Here is a 20,494-nt window from a genome sequence, read left to right as displayed (position 1 = left end):
GTTAGATTTACAAGACTTACTCAAGCACATTATATAAGAATACATTTTAAACTACTTCAATTGTCATTCAGGCAATTAAACTACAGAAAAAAGGAATAAGTCGGGCACAGCAGTGGTTCACGTCTGTAATCCCGGCACTTTGGGAGGCCAAAGCCGGTGGATCACTGGAGCCCAGGAGTTGGAGACCAGCCTAGGCGACATGGCAAAACCCTGTCTCGACTAGAAAAAATACCAAAATTAGCCAGGCATGGTGATGTGCGCTTGTAGTCCCAGCTACTAGGAAGGCTGTGATGGGAGGATTGATTGAGCCCAGGAGGTCAACGCTGTAGTGATCCGTGACTCTTTTATTCTTTTTCTTAAAATATATTTTTAATGCAGTAAAAATGTTTAAGAAGTTTAAATTAAGTTTGTAAATGGGACCAAACATTAAACATTCTTTTAAAGAAATCATTGTTCATATCTGCTAGTATTCTTAAATAGAATAACATGATTTGTAAAATGAATCTAAAATCTTAACCAGTTTTTTTTTTTTTTTTTTTTGAGTCAGTGTCTCACTCTGTTGTCCACCTGAAGTCAGACAGTGCAATCTCGGCTCGTGCAACCTCCACCTCCCAGGCTCAAGGCAACTTCCCACCTCAGCCTCCCAGGTAGCTGGGACTATGGGCGCGTACCACCACACACGGTTAATTTGTGTATTTTTTGTAGAGATGGAGCTTCACCATGTTGCCCAGGCTGGTTTTGAACTCCTGGGCTCAAGCAATCCACCCACCTCGGCCTCCCAAAGTGCTGGGATTACAGGTGTGCACCAATACACCAGCCTGAAGAACTAGATTTTTAAATTTGTCTATGAACAAATCCCAACATCAAAGACATAAACAGAAAAAGCCCACTTTCTGAAACTGATTTTTATTTTATTTTTTGAGACAGTCTTGCTCTGTTGCCCAGGATGGAGTGCAGTGGCGCGATCTCGGCTCACTGCAAGCTCCACCTCCTGGGTTCACGCCATTCTCCTGTCTCAGCCTCCCAATTAGCCAGGACTACAGGTACTTGTTTTTTGTTTGTTTGTTTGTCTGTTTAGTAGAGATGGGATCTCACCGTATTAACCAGGATGGTCTCGATCTCCTGACCTCATGATCCACCCACCTCGGCCTCCCAAAGTGCTGGGATTACAGGCGTGAGCCACCGCGCCCGGCCAAAAACCACTTTCATTTCACCTTCTCACTTACTTTCCTCAAAGAAATCCATAACCAAGTCACACTGATTGTACCTCCTTCGTGAGCCCTTAAACCCACTCACTTCTCCTCTTGCTTAATACCCCAGATATCAGGGGTTGGCAAACTATGCCCACAGGTTAAATCCAGTTTGCTGCTTGTTTTTGTAAACAAAGTTTTATTGGAACACAGCCATGCCCATTCCTTTATGGACTGTCTACTGTTGCTTTCATGCTATGATGGCAGAGTTCAGTACTTGCAACAGAGACTGTAAAGCCCACAAAATCAAAGTAAATACTCTAACAACACTAAACTGTAGAAAAAAATTATGGTGCAGTAACTTCCTCCTAGTCTCCCTGCATCCACCTCCGCCCTTTCCACTCCACTCTCCACACTGCATCAAGAGTGAGTTTGCCCATATATAAATCTGGTCATGCCACTATTTGTTTAAAACTCTTCAAAGACTTCTCACTTGGCAAAAGCCCCAAATCCTCTGCTGTAGCTATAAAATTCCGGCACCTGCCCAGGAGATCGAGACCATCCTGGCTAACATGGTGAAACCCCGTCTCTACTAAAAATACAAAAAACTAGCCGGGCGAGGTGGCGGGCGCCTGTAGTCCCAGCTACTCGGGAGGCTGAGGCAGGAGAATGGCGTGAACCCGGGAGGCGGAGCTTGCAGTGAGCCGAGATTGCGCCACTGCACTCCAGTCTGGGCGACAGAGCGAGACTCCGCCTCAAAAAAAAAAAAAAAAAAAAAAAAAAAAAAAATTCCGGCACCTGCCTAGTTTCAACCTCCCTGCTCATGCTCCAACCTCACTGGTCTAGTTTCTGCTCTGCTTGCCTCACCACCTTTGAATTTTCTGTCCCTTTGGCCTTGCACCCACTCCCCCAACCCACCCGCCTCTCCACCTAGCTAAATCTGATTTGTGCTTCATGTCCCAGCTTAAATATCCCTTTCAGACACCACAGCAACTTCTACCTGACCTTTTGTAACACTTCTCACAACATGGTCAAGGTCTATCTTCCCCAGGGGATTCTAAGCATCTTGTGCTTAGAATGCACAACACCTATCACTTCATCAGCACTCAATAAACAGCTGGTGAATGCACAGAGGTGGGCACACAGCCACAGATACTACGGAATTGGCTTGAAAAGGGCAAGAGAAGCTTGAAAAGGGCAAGAAACAGAAAATAGTAAATGGTGCCTACAAAATAAAAGGATAACAAAAACCTGACAGTGTGTATTTCTGATCTGAAACTTTCAAAAAACATTTGAAGAAAAAATCTCAACACACTTTTAGAGTACACATTTATAAGTTTGTTTTTTTTTTTTTTAAAGAAATTGACAACAATTTAACTATGTTAAGGTCTTAACCTGACATGGCAATTCTCTACCCTACAATATTTCTTCAAATGAAAAGATATTAAAAATTCACCATCATATTAACAGTTTTCGACATAATTAACAACCCTATTTTGCACAGTGATTTACTGTGATTCAAAGCCTAATATCTTGTCATTCTTAGTAAATCTCTGGATGGATGTAGTTATAACTTGCCATTTTAATTAAGATTCTTCTCTTAGTGAGAGGCATTTTAAAAAACCATTATTTTGTTTCATTCGCTGTAGGACATATTTCAGAATCCCACAAGGGGGAGTTCTAGCACCTCGAAACTGCCCTTTAGAAGTACGCTAATTTTGCTAAAGGAAAAAGTTTCAAGTTCTTATCTGTCTTTCTCAAAAGAACAAAACAATTGGGCTGGGCGCGGTGGCCCATGCCGGTAATCCCAGCACTCGGGGAGGCCAAGGCGGACGGATCATGAGGTCAGGAGATCAAGACCATCCTGGTTAACACGGTGAAACCCCATCTGTACTAAAAATACAAAAAATTAGCCGGGCATGGTGGTGGGCGCCTGTAGTCCCAGCTACTTGGGAGGCTGAGGCAGGAGAATGGCATGAACCCACGAGGCAGAGCTTGCAGTGACCCGAGATCGGGCCACTGCACTCCAGCCTGGGTGACAGTGTGAGACTCTCCGTCTCCAAAAAAAAAAAAAAAAAGAAAAAAAAACAATAGCAATGTTATCTTGATAAAAAAGAAACTCTAACTAAAATATTAGCCAGGGAGCAACCACACACTAGGGTTACAAGTTCCCCCACTGTCCCCAACGAGCACACTGTGTGACAACAGGCCATGCCCTCATCCAGAGTGAGCCTGGGCTGATTAGACAGGAAAAACAAACAAAAACCTAATTTTCTAGTTTTGAAACCTCCTATACTCCTTTAACAAATCAGATCAGACATTTTAGAGAAAAAAGAAAAAGTAATTCTATAAACAACTTTTTCTTAAGCAGTCTTCATTGAAAGTACTAATATAGTTTATATATTTCATATTACTTCATATAAAGTATTATTTCCTTTTAGAAGATGGTGGAAACTGTGGCTTGGAGGGGTTAAGAGACTTATCAAAGATCTTGGGGTTAGTAAAAAAACAGAAAAAAAAAAATAGCAGGTTTTAAATTGCAGTCAGTACTTACTTAACAAATCAAAATAGACCAAATCTATTTCTCCTAGGCACCTAAAGGCCTAAAAATCCATCAACACAGGGATATATATTAGAAAACCATAACAAGATAAAATGCAAAGGTCAAGAAAATAGAAATGTTAAAACTCCTTTTGTATGACACATATTTCCACAGTTTTGTGGTGAAGAAGTATGAATTTAGGGAAATGGATACTAGAGAGAAAGCAATCATCTCCCTTCACTGGCTGAGGAATTGCCAGTGCCCTGGGCCACAAGAAGGGTGTGATTTGGGGGGACTGTGTGCAATTAAACAGTAAAGGAAATAACAGACTTTAAGTATTAAGTCATTTTAATGACTTATCACCAAGAGTAAATAAAGCACAGCCTAATATATTTGAGAATCTACATTAATTCAGACAGAATGAACAAGAGGCTGGATGAGGTTCCTGGTAATAAGCACATGAAACCTTTTTATTTAAGGACTATAACTTATGAAATCTCAAAGAATTACTTAGACAAGTCCCAATCTTAGATTCTATTTTTCTCAGACATCTTTCTCCCCTTTCACAATTTTGAATGCCAAATATTAGAGGTCATTATAGAAGTAAATCTCGGCCAGGTGCAGCAGCTCACACCCGTAATCTCACTTTGGGAGGCCAAGGAGGGTGGATCACTCGAAGTCAGGAATTTGAGACCAGCCTGTCCAACATGGTGAAACCCTGTCTCTAGTAAAAATACAAAAATTTGCCGGGCATGGTGGCACACTCCTGTAATCTCAGCTTCTCGGGAGGCTGAAGCTGGAGAATTGCTTGAACCCGAGAGGCAGAGGTTGCAGTGAGCTGCAATTGCACCATCGCATTCCAGCCTGGGCAACAGAGTCCATCTCAAAAAAAAAGAAAAAGAAAATCTCTTATGCCAACATACACATCTGGAACACTGATTCTGTATAAGCCATCTGACTGTTCCAGCAGGTGGCCCCCACACACAGTATTATGTACATGGCAAATGATCTTGTATAAAACGAGAGCTATCTTGGGTGCCTTCCACATAACACTCAGATTCTATAACCAAACTCCTAATTTAGTGTTTCCTGCATAACAGCAGGCTCAGCTATTAGTAAGTACTGTACAGCTATTTTTCCCTGATATTAAATAGCAATTGTGTTTCCACCCCCACCACCACCACTACCCTTTCATTCCTCAGATATTAACCACTAAAACAAAATCTAACTATACTGCCAGACCCACTCATGCAAACATTTGCAAAAACCTAGGAAGTGGCTGAAATTAGTTTGCTTTTAGGAAAAAAGAGGCTACTACAGATCAGTAGTATTTTTCCTTATCCACATCATTTTAGAAAAGGCAGTGTGGCCAAGTGCCTTAGCCAACACCCATTTGAGATCAAACCCCAGCCATGAAAGCCTGGGGACATTCCCTACCCACTCTAAGACTCAGTTTCCTCTTCTATAAAATCAAGTTATTGAATTCACAGCAATATTATGGGTGCTAAATGAGATACATATGCAAACCACTGGGTACACAGTAGGCCTCAAAGGGGAGATTATATTGATGTGCTCATTCACAATTAATGCATTTATTTAATAAAATTCCACAACAAATAATTTAGGTGCTTGGGGGAAGCATTTTTCCCACATCAAAGCTTTTAGAAGAAAACTCTTTACCACTCCTTTGGTTTCCAAGAGATTTTTTTTTCCCCTAAAACACTTCAGATTCTTTTTATTTCACGATTGGTTCAGAACCCAAGAAAAAAGGAAGTATTTACTGGACACTACCTCCCACCCCCTGACGTGTGCCAGAAACCCTGAAAGAGACAAAAAGCAACTGGGAGAATAAGATAACCCCTGTACTATCTAAACTTTTGGTTTGGCCAAGCGGAAGTCATCTGTGTTGAGCAACACCTTGGTTTTTACACCTGGATAACTAGCTTTTAACTATTACAACCTGGGCTGGCAGCGTCAGTAGAGCCATGTGGGATTTTCACCTTGATAGGTCAGGCAGCGTATGTTGGCTCTGTCCTAAGGCAAGTAACTATTTTTATACAATTGGATGATGCTGGGCCTCAGACAAATGACAAATAGGCCCTGCATGTCTGGCCCAGGCCCTGAAACAAGATCCAGGCTCGGCAAAAGTTTAAGCTTTGTGATGCAGGCTGCTGTCGCTTGACCTTGAGTAGCATGGGCACAGCTTATACTTAAGTAGGCATTGCTGTGGAGAGAATTAGGCTATAAAAGAAAGGATGCTGTGGTGGTTCCTCAAAAAACTTGAACAGAATTACCAATTCCATTTCTAGGTATACATTCAAAAGTGATAGCAGGGACTCAAACAGATACTAGTTCATAGCAAGACTACTCATAAATGCCCCAAGGTGGATAAACAAAACATGATATATACGTGGAACAGAATATTATTCAGCCTTAAAAAGGAATAAAATTCTGATACATGCTATATAACATGGGTGAACCTTGAAGATATCATGCTAAGTGAAATAAACCAAACATAAAGCGACAAATACTGTATAATCCCACTTCTACGAGGGACCTAGAATAGTCCAATTCATGGAGACAGAAAGTGGAATAGTCGTTGCCAGGGAGAATAGGGGTGGCTGAGGGAAGGTGTTTAATGGGTATGGAGTTTCCCCTTGAGGTGTTGAAAGAGTCCTGGAGACAGATGGTGGTGATGACTGTACAACACTGTGAATGTACTTACTGCCAGTGAACTGTACACATATAAATGGTGAAAATGGTAAATTTTGTGTTAAGTATATTTTACTCCATATATACATAGGGAAAGGGGAAGGCAAGAACTAGACACAGCTGAAATAGTTTGAAATAATCAAACCAGGCCAGGCGCGGTGGCTCACGCCTGTAATCCCAGCACTTTGGGAGGCTGAGGTGGGCAGGTCATGAGGTCAGGAGTTCGAGACCAGCCTGAACAACATGGTGAAACCCCGTCTCTACTAAAAATACAAAAATTAGCCGGGCGTGGTCACGGTCACCTATAATCCCAGCTACTTGGGAGGCTGAGACAGGGGAATCACTTGAACCTGGGAGGCAGAGGTTGCAGTGAGCCAAAATCGCGCCACTGCATTCCAGCCTGGGCAACAAGAGTGAAACTCCGTCTCAAAAAAAAAAAAAAGAAATAACCAAACCTTGCTGGGTAACCAATACAAAGGTATAGCTAAACAGACAGAATGAGTTCTGGTGTTCTACAGCACTACAGGGTGACTGCAGTTAACTATAATAAAGCTAGAAGGGAGGATTTTGAATGTTCACGACAGAATAAAATGATACATGTCTGAGGTGATAGTATGCTGATTACCCTGAGTGGATTGTTACACATTGTATACAGTATCAAAATAGCACTCTTTATCCCATACATAAGTATAATTATTACATGCCAACTAAAAAGGAAAAAAGAAAACAAAATCTCGAAAGCCAGGTTAAACAGACATAAAGAGAAGTGGAGATACTTTGAGATCTCATTGTGCAGGTATTCAAAATGAAATGTATCTCTGTGCTAAATGGAGCTTTTAAAACAATCTAATAAAGGAAAACAGGCAAGATCTCAACAGACTCAAAAAACAGGCCAGGCACGGAAGCTCTCACCTGCCATCCTAGCACTTTGGGAAACGGAGGTAGGTGGATCACTTGAGTTCAGGAGTTTGAAACCAGACTGGGCAACATGGTGAAACCCCGTCTCCACAGAAAAATATAAAACTTAGCTGGGAGTGGTGGTAACATGCCTGTAGTCCCAGCAACTCAGGAGGCTGAGGAGGGAGGATCACCTGAGCCCAGGAGGTCAAGGTTGTAATGAACCGTGACTGCACCACTGCACTCTAGCTTAGGTGACAGAGCAAGACCCCGTCTTAAAACAAAAGTAAAAATAATTAAGAAACCACGATTGAACTGTGAAGAAATACACTTAAATTCCCCATAGTAAACAATTAAGGAGCTCTACCATCAAAGGCTGAGGCGGCTACACCAAGTCTTACACAAACCTAGACAGGTGAGAGGAAACCAGGAAGGTGAGTGTGGAATGCTCAGTGCATTTTTCAATGGAGATACAATTACTGCTTGTGCCCTGAGGTAATATGCTTGAGAAGTTTATGGCATTTAGGATTCAATCAAGAGAAGGAACAGCAAAGAGGAAACCATTAAAGGGGAACCAGGCAGGACAAGCTAAACCGAGCCTGGGCCTGACTGGGATACTGAGCTGACCGGAGAGTATCTCTTATGTAAGATTATGCAATGCAACAAACAGAAAAAAGATTTGTTTGAACCATAGATGTTTTTAGTAGACCCAGAACTTGATTTTATCTCTTTTGCTTTGGGAGAACACACCGAAAAACATCTAGAGAAATATCTAAAAGGAAAATAAATATCTAGACCAAAAAGTTTTTTAAAAAAATTAAAGGAATGCACTAATTGAGAAAGACGAGACCAACACAAAAAGCTGGTTAAACTGAACAGTGGAGGACAAGCAAGTCCTGGGGGCACAGCCAACTAACACAGAAAAAGAAGGAACTATCCCCACTAGGCCCTGATGGACTCACACTTCCAAAGTGTCAACAACCGCTCACCTCAGGGCATCTGCTGAGAACACCACTCCAGTTGAAATAAGTGGACAAAAAGGAAACAAGCTTCCTTAAAAAGCAGGTTTCAGAAGGCCCCGCAAGTCCACAGTGAGAGGCAATGGAAACCACCCTGCGCACAGATCTCAACGTCACTGCCCACAGACTCTGCAGTCGCTCTGCTCCTAACACAGCTTCCGTACCACTAGCACAAAAGTGCGGGAAATGCCAGAAACAAGGGTCCAAGGAAGAAACAGAAATCCACACACAGAAAACAGAAGGCAGGCAGGCCGAGCATCTGGGCTACCGCCAGGCAAATTTATAAACTCTGAGGGAAGGCCAGAGCGTCTCAGGTGCCCCTTCCTGAACAGGGCGGTGGTAGGCACAGGTGGCTCCTCTCTAACCCCCAAAGTACCCAGATTAGCCTCCTGACTAATGGTGATCTCTCCCTGCCAAGCGTTAAGTGCAAAGATCTGAGACTCGACAACCAGCATGAATCCAAGGGGAAACCAAGGTGAGGCTCCCTCCAACTTCCTTCCCTCTCTTTGGCAAATATGAAGTACTGGGGACCATTCTGCTTAAAATTAGTGCTTAGAGGGCTGAGGGGTGGGCGGGGACATGTTTTCCAAATTTTTTGGATGTGAGGTTAATAATCTGTTATTCTTGTGTGTTTCAGTAAGACTGTAGATTGAAGTGAGGCTCAATTACTATTGAACCACTATAAATTCTGAAACCCTGGGGAAACCATGCACGTTCTAGCAAAAGAACAAATCCAGGCTGTAGCTGCTAAAAGTTCCCCAGCTGCACACAGGCATGGAGAACTTCTCTGATTAAAATAAAAACAAATAAAATAAAAACAAGAAATTGAGGAGGACTTCAAATTCTTTGAATGTTAACTCACAGGCCAAGATAATTTAATACATTACCATAGCCTTGAACTTTCATGTCTTGCCGGGGGTCTGAATCTCAGAATTTTAAAGTTCTCTCGGAGCTTCATAATAGGAGAGGGCTTATATTCAGAAGCTTCTTTTTAAAAAGTTAAGTGATTAAGGCATTTTAGCTATGTGCCAGAGACTAGTTCTAAGCTCTTTACATAAATTAATTGATTCAATAGCTATACCAACCCTATCCGAAAGGGCTATTATTACATATTTTACAGATAAACTGAGATACAGGGAGATCAGGTAACTTGGCTACGTCACTCAGAACGAAGATTTTTAGCCAGGTGATCTGGTTTGGAATTTACCCTCTTATTCACTCCCACTATGCATCTCTATGACAGGCATTTTATATGGCTGGTATTTTCTAATGCCATATTTTAACACTGTTATTTAATCTCATCACAAAAGCTCTGATAAACTGTACTGGATACTGCAGTTGAAAAGAATTTGGGATGGGGAAAGACAGGAAGATGTGAACTTTCAACCCTGGTTACAGTGTGGCCTTGGGGCAGATTATTAAGTGAATTTATCTAATTCATCTCAAAGTTTCTAGGGGCAAACTCAACAGCAGACCCCAGCGGTTCGAGGAGCGTCAACAAAGAAATCAGGGGAGGGGTTGGCTCTCAGGGGAGGAGGAACAGGCCGGAAAAGGTGAAAGCACAGGGCTGGAAGTCAGCTGATCTCGGGCTTAACAGGTAATTCCAAAGGGTCAAGAGCACAGAAACCAAGGATGTCACAATGAAAGGCTTATTCTTCATCTAAACACTCCTGTCCTTTTATCCCAAGCCTTCCTCTCCCCTTGGAGGTTGAGGAATTACCTAATTGGTGGGCAACAGCAGGGGCTCTTGGAGGAGTTCGTTCTTTCCTCCTCCTCTCTACACTTTGGGAAGCATCTGTCCTTCAGACCCAAACTTCCCCTCCAGTGGGCCACCCCAAAGTCTCCCCTCCAGTGGGCCACCCCAAAGTCTACCCTAGCCAGTAACTCCTGGCTCTCTTACCCTAACTAATACAGGAGAGTATGTCTTATCAGTAATACAAAGCCGGTTTTCGTTCTCTAACTCCTGATTCTTAAATATCCAATGATTCAGAACTTGGCAAGGAAGAGAGGTGTTGTTAGGTGTCTCTAAGTCTTCTAACAAAAGTTTCTAAAATACTCTAATAGAATAAATGAAAGAAGTCAAAGGAAGGTCTGTGTGTCATATCCTCATAAATAGCTTATTATGTTTTCCATTTTAAGATTCATTTATCTAATGTCAATCATTTATTTACTACATGTTATATTGCCAGTCTCTATGCTAGGTAACAGGAAAACAAAGATTAAGGCATAACTCTTGCTCTTAAGGGGTTAAATCTAGTACAGAAAAATCCATAAAAACAAAACCTTTCGAGTATTATAGCTGCTACAACAGGGATCTCTTAGGGCTTTCAGTAAGGAACTAGTCAATTCTCCTGGGAGGCAAAAAAATAAAAAGAGACAAGGTAAACACTGAGTTAAAAGAGGGACCAGGAAACTGTGTCCTCACAGTAGCCAAGAAAGCAGAGATTTTAAAGCAGCAAACTAGAGGAAGATGGAGAGTGAAGAGGCTCTACTGAGTCTGAAACAAAAGTGAGGGGAGGGAGAACACCCCCACTCACACATCTTGGTATTCTTTCTGGAGTCTTCGCAACGCGCCCCTCCTTTCTTCCAGTCACCAACCCTCCTCTACCTCTCCTCTTCCCAAGTTCCCATTCCACAAAGCATTCTCACTTGAAACTTAAGAAAATTTTTAGAAGTTTAAGCAATTCCTTAAAAAAAAAAAAAGCTATATTCAGAAGTAGGTAGATAAGTAAATGTATAACATCACTTAATTTCCCCTTAACATATAATAATCATTTTCCAGAGATTGACAGCCTATCATTTTATGTAAAAAAGATCAAACAACTTTTATCACTCAAACAAACTGAAAGGAGTGCTAGCTTGCCTTAGGTAGATAGCAAGGGAAGGGTTTCCAGAGAGCCCCTAGTTCAAGGGTTAGTGCCTTATTCCCACATAAAAAGCAGCCTGGGGACCAGGCACGGTGGCTCACACCTGTAATCCCAGCACTTTGGGAGGCCCAGGAGGCCCAGCACTCCTGAGGTCAGGAGTTCAAGACCAGCCAGGCCAATATGGTGAAACCCCATCTTTACTAAAAATACAAAAATTAGCTGGGTGTGGTGGCACGTGCCTGTAATCCCAGCTACTAGGGAGGCTGAGGCAGGAGAATCATTTGAACCCGGGAGGCGGAGGTTGCAGTGAGCTGAGATCGTGCCACTGCACTCCAGCCTGGGTGACAAGAGCCAAAGTATGTCTCAACTACAGCCTGGGGGAAAAAAAAATCTAGCTTTCTTCTTTCACTTACTAAACTTCTGCTCTAACCTCACCTTCGTGCCGTGCTCCTTAATCCTCTTGGAGATAGGACAAAAAAACACCAGGTGTTGTCTCAAACAACAAAAAACAGTTACATCTTGGTGCACTGCTAAAACTACAACAAAAAAAAGTTACTAAATACATTATGGTTATACAGGTATTCGTAGGAATTTTCAGCTATCACAATACTGTTTATTCCATTTAACTAAGTATGTAAGACTATCAGGAAAATGGGACAGCTTTAAAGATCCTTAACCTTTCTCTGTTCTTTTTCCATCTTCAAATCCTAGATCAGGCATTTTGTACCTTGTTAGTGAGAAATGTGCCCCTTTCCATTTCTTTATCAAACTGTGATTGAAAGGCTTTCCACGTTCTCCTCCTTACCCTGATTTTACAGCTTCCCTTTTAGATTGCCACGTTAATTGACAGGGATCAGCACCTTAGAAGGCAAGCAGCAGGTAACAACTTGGGGCACCCTCCCCCATGCCAAATCTAGCAGGCGCCACACTGCAGGCGGCCTGGGACCGCAACCTTTGCCCAGCACCTGTCCCTGGCAGGCGGGCATGAGGGTTTGACACCACACACTGAAAGCAAAGGTTGTGCCAGTTTTAAAAGGCTAGGAACTCCTGGTCTGAAATGTATTAGATATCACACAGAATATCCAGAGATAATCTCTCCTGTACACAATCCAGCAACATGTTGCCATGGTGGGGGAGAAAATCCCTCATCCACACATACATTTAGAAAAAATATTGCAAGGAGACAACCAGCTATTAATTACGATGATTGTTGCCAAGTATGACTGTGATCTTAAGGCTTATTTCTAATGTTTCATTTCTTTGGGCTTCCCATGTTTTCTTATAATCACATTATAGTTTTTGATAATCCCAGAATATCCTTAAGAGATAATCTTTTCGACAATTCAATAATTTGATATTATGTTGAGATACACACACACACACTCACACACAACAACAAAACTACCTTTACTTGACAGAACTGTGTGTCAGGGTTTTCCTCTAACTTTAAAACCAAGTTTCGGCCGGGCGCAATGGCTCACGCCTGTAATCCCAGCACTTTGGGAGGCTGAGGCGGGTGGACCACGAGGTCAGGAGATCAACACCATCCTGGCTAACACAGTGAAACCCTCTCTCTACTAAAAATACAAAACTTAGCCAGGCGTGGTGGCGGGCAATTGCAGTCCCAGCTATTCAGGAGGCTGAGGCAGGAGAATGGCGCGAACCTGGGAGGTGGAGCTTGCAGTGAGCCGAGATCATGCCACTGCACTCCAGCCTGGGCAACAGAGCGAGACTCTGTCTCAAAAAAAAAAAAAAGTCCCACATTATTTACAATGATTCCAATAATAATAATTTAAGTTCTTTTCAGTCTTTCAGACAAATTATATGGCTAATGATCCTAAATGCCAGATTCTGAGACAATGCCAATTTCGAATATTCTATTTTGCCCAAATAAGTCACTGAAACACTCCCCAAATCTCAATGGCTTGAATCCAATACATTACTGAAGAAAACATTTAAATAATAAAATGTCTTGCCTTCTCATGAGCCAAACACAACTATATTTACATGTTATACCTCCGCTATATATTTAGTTACAATCATAGTCGAATTTTCATACTTGTCACACATTCCCAAATAGGTATCATAATTATAATTCGAAGAACTGCTTAATATTCTACACTATGTTGATACACTTAAATTTATCAAATCCTTTTTCTACTGTTGGGCCTTTAAATTGTGTCTTCTTTTTTGCCATAATAAAAATGCTTCAGAGAGCACTGCATTTGCATTGATCTTTTCTGGCCCATGGATTACTAAAGCAATAGATGTGAAAATCAATACAGCATTTACTAAATTGGGGGAAAATTCAAAGCACACTGAGCTGGCATTGCCAAGGACCAAAATGTGCCCTTATTACAAAAATTACAAAAAGTTAATAATTATTCGCTGGCTCTACTCTTAACCTTCACCAAGTAACTTAAACTCTAAGTCCATTCTATAATTTCTAAAATAAGAATAATACCACCTGCCCCGGTAGTAAATCTGCTGAAGGTCAAACTGGTTGATGTGGTGAAAAGGTGAAGGTATACAAATCTTAGATGTTATGACTAGTAGATCTGCTATTTGGGGATCTCAACTCAGATGCCCATTGACTCATTTATCTATTAAAAACTCTGGGAGTCCTCAATGTACTAAACACAAAATTGATGGAGATTATAATAATGAAAAAGCAGGCCCTGTCCCTCCTGCAGAGCCTCATGGAAGAGCAGAAGAGAGAGACACCCGAGACTCTCTAAGCATTAAGGCAGGGCGTGGACCAAGGGGCATGCAGACCTCGAGCACAGGCTGCCTGGGAACCTGGAGAGGTGCCAGAGAGGCGATAGCTGAACTGAGTTTTGAAGGATGGAATTAGGAGAATAATTAGAATGAGATAAAAGCTTATGAGGCTAAGAGAGCTTGTGGAAAAGGGATGGCATGTTCTGGGAATGATGAGAGGTCTGTGAGGCCAGAGTTCAAAAAAGAGGGGTAGAAGCTCTAAGCCTGGAGGGAGAAGCTGGTCCCAGGTTATCAAGGACCTTGTATGCTAAGCAAAGGAGCTTGGACTTTATCCTGTAAACAACAGAGGGCTCAGCTAATCCGGTGGCCAGGGAAATAACAACCAGTTTTGTGTAAGAAGACATCACCAGCAGCAGACTGACATGTGAACTGGAGCAGAGAGAGAATGACTGGAAGAAAACCCAAGTGACAAATAACAAGAAGAATGCAACAAAAGCAGGAGAGCCTCAGACTGTCATTCAGACCCACCACAACAGTGACTTTCAACGGTAGGAATTCTCTCTGCATGAAGGTCAAAACAATAAAAAAGGACCAAATGAAAAGGTTTAAAAAAGCAATCTTAACTCCATGTTTTCCTACTATCTTGGTCCAGATGGTCAACCATAAAAAAATGCCTCACACTAGGTAGTTTATAAACAACAGAAATTTATTGCTCACAGTTCTGGGAAGTCCAGGATCAAGGTACCAAGAGATTCTAGTGAGGGCTGGTTCCTCCTAGATGGCACCTGCTATGTGCCATCCATGTCCTCAAATGGCAGAAGGGGCAAACAAGCTCCCCTGGGCCTCTTTTTTTTTTTTTTTTTTTTTCTGAGACGGAGTTTTGCTCTTGTCTCCCAGGCTGAAGTGCAATGGCGCGATCTCAGCTCACTGCAACCGCCGCCTCCTGGGTTCAAGTGATTCTCCTGCCTCACCCTCCCCAATAGCTAGGATTGCAGGCACGCATCACCACACCCGGCTAATTTTTGTATTTTTAGTAGAGACAGGGTTTCAGCATGTTGGCCGGCTGGTCTCGAACTCTTGACCTCAGGTGATCTGCCTGCCTCGGCCTCCCAAAGTGATGGGATTACAGGTGAGCCACCGCACCTGGCCAGGCCTCTTTTATTAAAGGCACCAATCCTATTCATGAAGGCTCCTTCCTCATGACCTGGTCACCTTGCAAGGGCCCCACCTCTTAATACTATTGCATTGAGGATTCAACTCAGCATATGAATTGGAAGCAATGAGAAAAACTGAATGCATACCTATGTGTGCAGTGTTGTAATAAATGTGAGGAGAAATACTGCACGTGGTTCACGTATATCACAACACTGCACACAAAATCGCACATCCAGGCCAGGCGTGGTGGTTTGCACCTGTAATCCCAGCACTTTGAAAAGCCGAGGTGGGTGGATCAATGAGTCCAAGAGTTTGAGACCAGGCAGGGAAACACGGCAAAATCCTGTCTCTACAAAAAATACAAAAATTAGCCAGGCTTGGTGGCATGCGCCTGTGATCTCACCTACCCAGGAGGCTGAGGCAGTAGGATGGCTTGAGCCCAGGAGGCTGAAGTTGTGAACTGAGATAGTACCACTGCACTCCAGCCTGGGTGACAGAGCGAGACCCTGTCTCCAAAAAAAAAAAAAAAAAAAAAAGGTACACATCCCGTTTTCTCACTGCTTTCCCTTCTCATGATTGAATTTTGCTAAGTTTGCAGCAGCAAAACATCTGTTACCTTCTGAGATTATTCTGGCAACGCAAATTTCAAGTTTTGCAACAGATTACTCATAATGATCTTTTAAATGCCATTTGAAATATGTGTCCTCAACATACTACATCAAGCACTTCTCCCATTTTATGATCCATGCTCCACAGTTTTATAAAATATTCCTGCATTTTTCCTTCTCTGATTAGCATTTCACAGATGGACGAGTCCAGCAGCACCTGCAAATTTTGGAACCTTCACCTTCCAGACTATTTATGTTCAGGGATCCTTGGGTACATGCCTTTCTATTCGCTACCTATGCTGAAGCCAGATAATTTTTTAAATATTCAATGAATTATACTACAATTCATATTTAGACCCATATGTAAGTAAGGCAGACCCAAACATATAATCAGCCTGTATTTTTTACCCATTCACATATAAAAATCTAAAAATTATATGGCCCTATTGTTTCAGTGAAAATACTTTTAAATTACTATTATCATCTTAGTCTCAGTTTTCTTTTTCATAGTGATTCAATTGATATACATAAAACAACTGTATTTCTTCTCTCAATTTCAAATTTTATTCCTAAACCAAACAGTTATTTTCTCTTCACATGGCACTAAGGGAACAAGTTAAAGAAAAGCTGATGACATATTTATGTCTAAACCTTCTTGCTTAGCTTTCTATCAGATATACTTTCTAGCTCTATACTGGAGAAGAGGCAATTATGCCTTTGGTACCTTCCACACCCTCTTATACTTTTTGAGGGAGTCCGACCTCCTGAATCCACTAACCCCCCAACCCTGGACAATGGGCTCTTGACTAAAAGCAGAGAGTAAAAAACGTAAAACCAGTAGAATATCAAAATAAAGACACTCCTTTCTAAGAACAGTTGACAACTTTACGGCCACTTAAAATACAACAAAGACCTCACATAATGTATGTAGTTTACATGCAGAAATACTCCAGTCAGGATTTTTTTCTTCTAGAGGAATGCCAGAATTATTTCTTAGGTTTAAATTTTTTTAAGTTTTTGTTTTTAGGTATAGTAAGCCTTAAAACATACTTTAGGCTGGGTGTGGTGACTCATGCGTGTAATTCCAGCACTTTAGGAAGCCGAGGTGGGAGTTTGAGACCAGCCTGGTCAACATGGTGAAACCTTGTCTCTACTAAAAATACAAAAATTAGCTGGGCTTGGTGGTGTGCGCCTGTAGTCCCAGCTACTTGGGAGGCTGAGGCAGGGGAATCGCCTGAACCCAGAGGCGGAGGTTGCAGAGAGCTGAGATGCCGCCACTGCACTCCAGCCTAGGCAATAGAGCAAGACTCTGTCTCAAAAAAAAAATTAACTTTAAAATTCATTTTCCTAAATCACAGCAAAAATGAAATAAATTAAAATAACTGCCTTTTAAGAGATTTTTTTCTGATATTCAGATTTTTTAATACTGGTTTCTAACAAAAGACCAGCCAAAAAAATTAAATTCATCTACAAACTCTGAAGTATTTTATACCACAACACCACAAGAATAGGGACACTGTGTTGTGTTCATGGCCCTATCATTTACTGGAACACTTAAGAAATAATGTTCAATAACTATTTTTGACTGATGGGAGAAAACTATGGGCAAAAGGGGTGGCCTTAGAAAGTGTCTTAACTAAACTCACAGATCCTAGGATAAATGAAAAGTGAAGGAGAGAATCTACAGCCAGGAATGGGGCCACAGATAAGAGGTCGACAAGCATACCAAGACAATTCAACGTACAGAACTGTCTTTTCAACAATTGGTACTGGAACTACCAGACATCTACATGCAAAAGAAGGAAAATGAATCCCTTCCTCACACCATATGCTAACACTTAAAGTCAGATGGGTCATAAACCTAAATGTAAACCATAAAACTTCAGGAGAAAACATAGGAGTAAAGCTTCATAACTTTAGGCCTTTTTAGAAATAATACTAAAATCATAAAGTGAAAAAACAAAAACAGAAAAACTTGACTTCATCAAAATTTAAATCTTTTGTACTTCAAAGGGCATTATCAAGAAAATGAAAAGACAACCTATAGAAAGGGAGAAAATATTTGCAAACCATGTACCTGATAAAGGTCCAATGTCCAGAATTTAATACATTTACTACTCGACAATAAAAAGACAAACACAATTTTAAAATGTGCAAAGGATATGAACAGACACTTCCCCAAAGACGACATATAAATGGCCACTGAGCACATGAAAAGATGCTCAGTGTCATTAGTCATTACAAAAATGCAAATCAAAACCACACATGAGATACCATTTCATGCCCAGTAAGATGGTTATTTAAAAAAACATAAATAAAAATGGAAGACAAGTGTTGGCAAAGTTGTAGAAGACTGGAATCCTCATAGATTGCTAATGGGATTGTAAAATTATGCAACCACTTTAGAAAACAGTTTTACAGCTCTTCAAAATGTTAAACATGGAATTACCATATGACACAGCAAGATTCCACTCCCAAGTATACACCCAAGAGAAAAGATATGAAAGATACGTCCACAGAAACTTACACAAGAATGTTCATAGCAACATTATTCATAATAGCCAGGGTAGAAACAACACAAATGTACACCAATTGATGAATGCTTATGCAAAAGGTGGCACGTCTTACAATGTATATTATTTGCAATAAAAAGGAATGAAAGAAGGAGATGGGGGAGGGATAGCATTAGGAGATATACCTAATGTAAATGACGAGTTAATGAGTGCAGCACACCAACACGGCACGTGTATACATATGCAACAAACCTGCACGTTGTACACATGTACCCTAGAACTTAAAGTATAATAAAAAAAAAATTAAAAAAATAAAGAAAAATATCATTCCATGGTCACCACCATATTGTTTTCACATGGGTAAAACATCCTCTGCAATCATTTATCAATTAAAATATTTTTAACCAAAAAAAAAAAAAAAAGGAATGAAAGACATGGATGAAACTGAAAACATGCTAAGGGCAAGATACCAATCACAAAAGACCATACATTTCATTTATGTAAGATGTTCAAAATAGACAAATCTTTAAAGACAGAAAATAAGAGACGGAAGCAATGAAAATGTTCTAAAATTAGACAGTGATCGTGATGGCTGCACAACTTTAGATATACTAAAACTCACTGAATGGTACACTTTAAGTGGGTGGACTCTGTGGTATGTGAATTGTATTTCACAACATTGTTTACAAAATAAATTTTAAAAATAAAAAAAGAAAAGAAACAGAGTTTGGTATCTTCTGAAGCAGAAACAAAGACCAAGAAAGGCCAAGGCACTGCCAAGGTAGGCTACAGCACAGGGAGCAACAGAAACTTGGCCTGTGAGGACAGCCCCAGAGCTACCTCAGGCCAAAACTCCACTCAACCACTGCTTCCCAGGTGAGGTGCAGGGAGTACAACAGGAAGTCCAATCAGACTCCATTCCATGGGTGATGGAAAGAATGGTGAAGCAATTACATCATGTGGGTATGTGATTATTTAATGGAGATAAGTATGGGAGCAGAAGTCTAGATAAGTATGGGAGCGGAAATTAGGATGGAGAGAGAGGCAAAAGTCCCCGAAGAGCTCAAGCGTAAGTTGAAAAAGGAAGGATGAAATAAGGGTTGATTTGGAGAAAAGTTGGAGGTAGAGGTTGAGAACATTGCAGACACAAGGGACCTGTGGTAGGAGGGAAAATGGCATTGTACAAGTGAACAGGGGAAGGCTCTTGTGGCCATGAGGTAGAGACCAAGAATGCGTGGTGAGCAACATGGCTGAAGACAGACAGCAGCCAGACCACGCAGGCCTTACAGCCATAAGCAGGATTTGGTTTAAATTCTAAGACCTATGGGAATGCATTGAAGGGTTTCAAGCAGGGGACTAATGTGGTCCAACTTGAATTTTTGGGAAAGAGGTAGGAAGGGACCAAAGTAGATCCTGGCAGTTAATCAGATACTATCAGTTGGCCAACAGAGAGATGAGGATGGCCTGAGTGTGGTAAAGGGCAGTGGGCGTCATGAGAAGTACGCAGGATCTGCCAGGCCAGGGGGATGAGATAATGGGTAAGCTGTTCTAGCTCTCTAGGAGGCCTGCAGAATCAGTTTCCTCTCTCCCTTCATTCCACTTACCCTTACATTAACCCCCAATAACTAAGGTACTCTGAATACTTGTCTCTATTCCAATACTTAGATCTCCACTGATGAGGCATCTGGCCCTCCAAAAATGCAAGCCACAGCACATCAGTATCAGTCTCCTGCTTAAAACCTTTCAACACATCCCCCCTGGTTTTAGGATTTAAACCAAATATACATTTGCAAATTAAAAGAAGTCTTCCTTAAAATTCTTCAAGGAGGGGTTTTTCAGTTTTATAAAAATAAAATTATTATTTAAAATCCCTAAGAATTATGTATTTGGTGATAAAGATCCCAGATATAATCCAAGAGGTAAATTAATTTGGTTTTTCTCCCCAACTGGAATGTAAGCTCTATGCAGATACAAACTGTATACCAAGGCCTGGCACAAAGTGGAGGCTCAAGAGAACCGCTGAATGAATGAAAGCCCCAGGTACTAAAGGTACTGATTACAAACTCTAAGCAATGTTCTTTATTTACCAATCAGAAAGAAGAGGTAAGTTTCATAATATGTGGGTTCAAGAGTTTTTCTCAATTATAAAATTATTCAGTTACAAGGAAATACAGATAATCAAAGGGAAAAAGTAGCCAACCCTATAAAATGATTCATGAAATGTATATTAAAACAATTTTAACTTATCATTATACATCTACCACATCAGAAAT

At 41.1% G+C, this 20,494-nt stretch overlaps 1 protein-coding gene across 6 annotated transcripts in view; it reads right to left on the bottom strand.

Moving 5' to 3' along the window:
* The window catches only part of TMEM131L (transmembrane 131 like), a 172,504-nt gene that overhangs the window by 57,628 nt on the left and 94,382 nt on the right, over window positions 1–20,494 (bottom strand). The window lies entirely within an intron of this gene.

This window comes from Trachypithecus francoisi, unplaced genomic scaffold (assembly GCF_009764315.1).
Source record: "Trachypithecus francoisi isolate TF-2019V2 unplaced genomic scaffold, Tfra_2.0 Lachesis_group1, whole genome shotgun sequence".
NCBI classification, from domain to species: Eukaryota; Metazoa; Chordata; class Mammalia; order Primates; family Cercopithecidae; genus Trachypithecus; species Trachypithecus francoisi.
This window is presented reverse-complemented; position numbering and strand designations above follow the sequence as displayed.